An 8,280-nucleotide genomic window follows, 5' to 3' on the forward strand; every position below is an offset into this window, starting at 1 on the left:
TTTCTTCTCGTTTTTCTTTGATTTTCATGGTAGTATAGGATTTATTTTTGGACTAACTGGTTGTGAGATGCTACATGATTGTGTTGATACAGTGTAGGACATAGTGGAAAAAGTGTCAGGTCTTTGAAGTTTTCGATGCGGACGTACTACATTTAGTGCGGACCGCACTGATGAAGGATGAAACGTCCAACTCTCTGAAGTTTGCCACCGCGGCCACATTACATTTTGTGCGGTCCGCGGTGGACCAGTGCGGCCGCATGGCATTTTGTGCGAACGGCAGTGGGTTGCCTTCTCAAACTTGAAACAAGCTGTGTAGTGCGGACCGCAGTCCATTTTGTGCGGTCCGCATTGGGTTCGTAAGACTGGCCCCCGGGTCCTTTTCTATAAATAGGGCCTGAGGCCCTCCTGTTACACTATTCGATCCCTTGACTCTCAGAACTCTTAAATCAATATTCATCTGTCTTGTTGCTCATAATTAATTGCTTGGAATTGTTAATTTTCATTTCATCTCACATCTGGTAACTTAACTTCTTTTTCATTGCTTTAATTTTGTTATTTTCCTCTACTTTTTGTTTTCTTGTCTATTACTCTTTTCTTCCCATATTTTCTTCAATTGGTTAGGTTAGGGTAGTGTATTTCTTGATTAAAGTAGAATTAGGTAGTTAAAATCACTGGGCAAACACTTAGGGACCTTTGTTAGGTGTAAAAATGGACTTAAAATCAAAATCTCATAAACCCTAAGTTAGTGTTGTAGCTGGGCACCCAGTGCGGACCGAGGTTTATTTTGTGCAGTTCGTGGTGCCTTTGTGCGGTCCGCAATAACATTCTGTGCGGACCGCATTGCTGAAAGACTTGAAAGCTGATCTGTGGGGACTGCGGCCGCACTATATTTTGTGCGGTCCGCATTTCCTGGATACAGAGGGTGGGTAGTCTGAACCCCACCTCTGTGCGGACCGCATTGCCATTTTGTGTGGTCCGCATTGGCCTCTGTGCGGCCGCACTACATTTTGTGCGGTCTGCACTGTGTAACTTCTGCAACTTTTTTCTTTTTCTGCAACTCTGATCTTAATTGATTTTACTGATACTAACAAGCCTAATGGATGATGTTTGCAGACAATGGTGAAACAAAGAGGCAAGGGTTCTAAACAAGCTGGTCGAGGTGAATCCTCCTAGGGAAGGAAACAAAAAATGGTAAGATTGACTGCTCAAGTCCGACAAAACATTAAAAATAGAGGAAGATGATTAAAGCTACAGATAGGGCCATTGACATGTCTGGGAGTAGGTACGAGCCCTCCTGGGAGATATCTTTATACTCAATCCCAGAGTACATCCCTAACTGGCTGGAGAGAAACAGACTAAGAGAACTCCTCCCACTTCCCCCGCTGCCCAAGTGTCAGTAAATGTATCTTTTGTGTTGTCTGAGGGCTCAGCTGAAGGCAGTGGGGATGAATACTCCACCTCTCCCACAGCTTCATTATCCGGAGAGGGTGTAGTAGGAGAAGAGGTAGTAGGAGAAGAGGTAGTAGGAGAAGGGGGTGAGCCCTAGGTTGGTGGGGTAGAACGAACTAGAAACTCGAAGGTGTGGCAAGACCGGTTTGTGAGCAAGGTAGCTTATCACAAATTTAGGGAATGGTGGCCGATAAGGAAGTTGATCCCGGAGAGGAGCTTTGTTGATAGAGACTTATTACCTCACAATACCAATGTGAGGAGGCAGTTTAGGGAGAGAGTTGGCTGGGAGTATTTCTTGAACAACTATGATGGTACAAACGAGCACATGGTCAAGGAATTCTACACCAATGTTGCCCAAATCAAAAAGGGCACAAAAGTGACCAAGATGTGAAATCTGAAGGTGTTTTTGGATGGAAAAACAATAAATGATTACCTCGGCTTTGATGAGGAGGATGAGGAACTGTATATGGCAAAGATGGAATTGGGCGAGGAGGTCCATCCTTGGTTGGCACAGTATCTGACAATCCCAGGTACCACCCCCGATTAGCTAAATGCGGGAGTGAAAATTTTGAGAAGAAGTCTGAATTTCAAAGCCAAGGGGTGGGAAACATTTGTGTGCAGTAGATTGGAGTAAACCCCACTACTTATGACAACTCCCTCCCTCTTCATCGGGCAGTTTTGGTGGCATCGATCATGGCGGGGTACCCGATTAATGTCGGGAAGGTAATGTCTCGGATAATTACGCAAGTAGTCAGTGAGGGTGACAGAAACTACCCCTTCCCCAGCTTCTTGACCATGTACTTTAGGGACCTCAAAGTTGAAAAGAGGCCATTTGATATAAAGGTAAAAGCGAAGGCCTCGTTCTCATGGTGCAGTATACAAGGTGATGACAACCCAAAGAGCAAGAACTTCAAGGGAACAACTACTACTTCAACTGGCCAGTCTGAAGAGCCAGTTGTGGAAGTGGCTCCTACTCAGCCTGCCTCCACCTCCGCAGACATTCCTCCTAGTCCATCCACTTTAGTAGATCCCGAGATACCCTCTTCCCGAGCCTACCCAGTGACTGCACACCGACTGAGTCAGGCTCTTCTCGGCATCAACAACTGGATGCAGATAGCTTCATCCAAGTTGTCTATCCTTACTACTATAGTGGAAGCTCAGTCGGCACCTCCGCCTCCGCAGGTCTTGCAGTCTATCGAGGATGCCCTCAAGGAGATTCTGGCCAACCAGAAGAAAATCCTTAACACCTAGAAAGTGCTCACGGATGCTATTGATTCACACAGAAAGGCTCTCAAGGAGCTTGCTAAGGAGCACAAGAAGTTGAGGAAGATGCGGGCTTCCAATGAGTCCGTAAAGGCGCTGAGGGCTGAGGTTGACAGGATGAAGGCAGATCATCTGCCTTTGGACTTATTGTTATAGGACCTGGTACCAGCAACTCATCCCCAGCCTGAGCAGTCCCATAGGCCTCCCAAGAGGAAGAGGATGATTCCCCGAGTAGATGATGCAGTCATCCAGTTGGCAGACCCACCAGAGACTTCATCCAGTCAGCCACAGGATGCACCTCAGGAGCCTGTCCAGGCCCAGGTCCCAGCAGTAGAGCAGCAGGCTATAGGGAACCAGTCTGAGGTTCCCGAGCATATTGAGGACCCAAGGACCACTCAGTAGCCCATGTAGACAGACGGGCCATAGGGAGTCTCTATGTCCTTTTCCCCTTTTCTTTTTGGTGCTTATTTGGTTTAGCTGGCATTAGGGACAATTCCAACTTTCATTTGAAGAGGTAGGCCTACTTTTATGGATTTAGATTATTGTATATATTTGACAGTTTTTATGCTTTCTTTATTTTTCATTTTTGGTTTGTATATAATTTTAACATTTCGTTACATTTCTCGTACTTTATTTTACTTTGGGTCTGTATATAAAGTTATGTTACATTGTACATATTCATCCCATCTATTGTATATTCGATTAAATCCCCTCTTGTATATATTCATTTTACTTTTCGCAATTTTTCTTTCTTAGCTTCTTATTTATGTTCATAGCTTCTTGTTCTGAACGTTTGCAATAAGCCTTTGGTATTCTTAATGTCACGGTTCTTTCCAAAGGTGAAGTTTGTGTGAACCAGGTGGCTCTTCCCAATGATGGATGGCGTGACAACCTTCTTAAGGGTTTAAGTCCGTTTTTCTTTTTGCTTTTTAGTAGTTAGTGGTAAGTGTACCTCAAGCAAAGTTTCACTTGGGCCTAGCACATTTGCCTTAGATCTCATGGTCAAAAACAAATTGTTGTGTTTAGGATGGTGAAAGTCGTGACCTTGAGACTCTTGTGTTGATCGATAATCATCAAGTGATTTTTTGGGACCATTGTGTGCTCAAATATTATCTAATGTCGTTGTGGGCCCCCGATTCTGTGTCTTTAGCAATCCCATAGCTTGTGTGGTGAGAAATTGCATTGCAAGTCCAAGTCTCGAGCCATTGGTCTACAACTTGCCCTGAATGTTTGTTGAGGCAAAATCCTAAGTGAATTTTGACTTAAGACATGATTATAGGCTCTCCTTGGTCCAAATGATAAACTTGAACACTTCCATATTCTACCAATGATAAGATCCCTAGTCAACCCTTTTGAGCCTTAGACCTTTCTCCTTCAAGAACCATGATACAAGCCTTTACCCGTTCTAAAATATACCTCTCTTGGCACCTGATCTTTTTCTTAGCACATGGCAGAAGTATAAGTTTGGGGGGAGAGACGAGGATTGCAACAAAGTGGTAAAAAGGTACAAAAATGAAGAAAAGGAAAGGCAATGAAAAAGAAAGAAAAGCAAAAAGACAAAAAGAATGTTCATTATGTAAGAGAATAAAAAGGGATTCAATAAAAGCAAAGAATGAAAGGTGTGGAAGGTTGAAAAAGGAGAAAAGATTTGAAATGAATAATAAAGAGTGACAGTGTGTCTCTCTAACCCCTTAGAAAGAAGTGAAAAGACTCAAAAAGTCAAGTGAATGTGTGCCAAAATGAAACAAAAGAAGTGCTTAAGGGAAGATGGAACCTACTTAGACCATACATTGCCTACCCTGAACCAAAAGCCATCACTATATCTTCGCAAAAGTCCTATATGATCTTGAGTTGAATGAAGCTTACATTAGTGGAGACTCACATAAGGGGCAAGCATATGGTACTTAGGGCCGAACTTGTGACTTTTCTTTGAGAGAGATGAGCGATTTTCCATTAACCTCGTTTTGAGTGCTACTATTCTAAAGGTGAGGTTTGCTTAGGGAGAGTTGAGGATGTGTGAGTTTGGGTTCCACAATGACCAAAGTAATAGAAAGAGTTCTTTGATGTGTTGAGTCAACTCTTGATGCTCTTGTATCTCACTTAATCCATGGTGTTTCAAAGAGTAAATGTTCTTAATGATTCATTTGTATTAAGGAAAATTGTTAGTCCCAACTGATGCTAGATGAGGTTACTTTAGGATAACTGAATTTTCTTGAATTTTCCCTTAAGGGGTGGGTCTTATTTTGTTAGCTTGAGGACAAGCAAAAGCTTAAGTTTGGGGGAGCTGATAACTAGGGATTTCGATGCATTTTATACTTCTTCTTGCTTATGTTTGATTAGAAATTTGTACGAAATAGACCCAAAGGGCTCACAAGTTGTGCTTGATTGCAGGTTTGATCAACAAAGTGACAATATGTCAAAGATCAGCTTAAAAAGAGTGAAACTTGCACAAATACCAAGACAAGACAAAGCTCAGGCAAAACAGGCCCAATGCGGCCGCACACCATTCTGTGCGGTCCGCACAAGTGAGGTTCAAAGAAGGTGATTTCCAGGCCAACAAGCAATGCGGCCGTATGAGATTTAATGCGTTTCGCACTGAAGTCACTGTGGCCGCACTTGATTTAGTGTGGTCCGTAGAACTAAAAGATCAGAGAGCGTCAGTTTTGAAGATTGAAGTCAATGCGGTCCGCGTTCCATTTCATGCGGACCACACTAGAAGCCATCGCGACCGCAATCCATTCTGTGCGGTCCGCATTACCCCAGTTTAGAGAGCTGGATTCTCAGGCTTAGAGCCTTAGTGCGGCCGCACGTGATTTTGTGCAGTCCGTACTAGCCCCGCATGAGTATTTTTGTCCGAATTTTTCAACTTAGTATAAATAGCTTCTTTTCCCATTTTTAGGTCATCAGATAGTTTTCTCTTTAGAGTTGCACTCGTGACTTCATAGTTTTAGCTGTTTTGAGTAATTTTAGCTACATTTCAACATTGAATCTTCTTGTTTCATTTAGTAATTAATTAATATGAGTTTTTCTGCATCTATTTCTTTGTTTTCTTCTCTAATTATGAGTAGCTAGATCCATAATCTAGGGTTGTGGCTAAACTCCTAGTGTGGGTAATTGATGGGTCTTGTGTTTTCGGGCTAGATTGATTATGGGTGTTTGATATTTGGGCTAATTTCATGTTTAATTGCTAAATTGGTGGTTGCAAACACTAGTTTGTGTTTAGTTGACTTTGGCTCTTCTTGAGAAAGAGAGCCTAAGTCTCTAAAATTGGTCCAACAAGGAATTGGGGCATACTCAAGAGATTGATAGCCCCAATTAAAGGGTTAAAACTAGAGATAGTAATACCCGACTTGAACCTTGATTGCTTGTGCAAATTTGCATACCCAATTGGTCTTGAGAAAGTCAATTCGAACAAAATCACTCGAACCACCGAGAGTTGTAGAGTGGGTAAAATCATACAACGGTTATATCATACTCCCCAAATATGTCAATCATGCCTTAGACTCAAGTATCCATCAATTGACCACTAGGCGAAAGTCACTACCCTAGTGCCTTTTAACCATTTGAACAACTCGCAATAGTTTACTCTTAGATTATTCTAGTTTAATTTAGCATTGTAGTTTGATAAAATTATAAGTAAATCAAAAACCCAAAAATGTTAAAAAGTGCAATTTGGAAAACATACACAACTCTACTTTAGGCAGACACCCGACTCCAACTTCTAGCTCCCTGTGAAAATCGATCCCGACCTTAATCGGGTAAAAGCTGCTTTGACCCTCTCTCGCTACTCAATAGAAGTGCAGGGTTGGCCTCGATCAAATACATCCCATCAGTCAAGTTCTCCGGGCAATGAGAGCGCGTAGCTAGTGGATCGTGGAAGTTGGTCTTAGGCTTAATCTCTGTTTATTGTCGCTGTTGAATTCATGGAGTTTAACGGTATGCTTCTTAAACTCTAACTCTAGATTAATTGCATAATTGTGTCTTAATCTCTGTTATGGCTGCAATTAATTATCTTACGGTTGGTATCAGATCCACCATAGTTAGGGGTCAAGATCAAAGAAATTAATCTTGAATTAGTAATTATCGAACTCATTGTTTTTGTCTAAATTAATTCGAAGCCGACAAAAGAAAATGCTTCTGTCGGCCTATGTTTCTGTGACTTTTGTGAATTCTTCAGAGGAATTAAACATTCCTTGCGTATTCTTATATTGTGATTCTGCACCAATAGTTATTTATTTAATTAAAAAAAAAAGGAAAGGTCCATGTTAATTAGAATTGATGTCGGCGGTGACATCAATTGGCGAAATAGGGTTCAGATGATATTTCGAAAAAGCAATTACTTTTATTTCTTGTCCGATGATTGATTGTTTTAGAATGCTCAATGTAAAAGTTATTATTTTTTATGCTTTGGTTCACAAACAGAAGGCCTAAGAGTTAGGTGTAACTATAAGGAATCATGTATTTAATGGTTTTTTGAGATCACTGATGCTTATATGAACAAAATATTCCTTAAGATGGTTTACCTTTGGACTGGTTGTTTATTCTATAGTATCTTTCGGTGATTGTTTAGTATCTTTTTATATCTAAATCTTTTTTAATAAAGTAAAATAAGGAATATTCAAGAAGAGACTTATCTGATAACGTGTGAGCCTAAGACATCACTACCTCTTGTTATTTCAGTTGGAGAATGGAATAAATATATTAAATGATTAAATGTATATGGGCTTTGTTTTAATCACATTTATATAATATGTATAAATCAGAATTTGTGATTGATAAATAGTTTCCACTAAAATGGTCTATTTATTTGGAGTCATTGGAAATTCTTAGAATTTTATACATGTGAAATAACATTATACATGGATTGAGAGTTATGATTAATGAATAGTTTCCATCAAAGTGGTCTATTTATTTGAGTCATTGAAATATTCTCAATGTGCCATATCTATGTTTTCCGTAATAAGTGTATACTAGTATTGGAGGTTTACCTTTTGATAGTAGTGATGCTAAATTAATTTATGAGATAAGATATTATATTTCAACCCAAAGGATGAAGCTTAATATCTTGGATTCTCATGTATATATATAAATTAAATGAATAAGGATAATTTGATGTAAGAGGAGGTTTTGTGTCTCTTACCTAAAGGAAGGACACGAATGTATGCCTTGTACTCTTGGATAATAAGGGGGAGGTTTTGTATCTTTTGCGTAAAGGTGAGGATGCAATGAATGTCTTGGACTCCTTAATGTTTAAAAAGGGTGACAGTTGCATCTTCTACCCAAAGGAAAGGTGTAATGAATGTCTTTGACTCTTTCGATTTGATATGTTCCTGCCCATAATTCTATCTAATTTTTGTGTTGTTTGCTTATACAGCTGTTAACAACATGACTACTCAATTGAATTTCATTGGAACACTGACTAGGAGCAACTACAAGAAGTGGAAACAAGATGTTGAAATAGTGTTAGGTCTGATGGACATGGACTTTGCATTAATTGAACTGAAACCTACTGAACGTACAACTACTAGCACTGCTGATGAAAAGGCTAAGTATGAGAAATGGATGAAG

The sequence above is a fragment of the Nicotiana tabacum genome, chromosome 16 (genome assembly GCF_000715075.1).
Source record: "Nicotiana tabacum cultivar K326 chromosome 16, ASM71507v2, whole genome shotgun sequence".
Lineage (NCBI taxonomy): Eukaryota > Viridiplantae > Streptophyta > Magnoliopsida > Solanales > Solanaceae > Nicotiana > Nicotiana tabacum.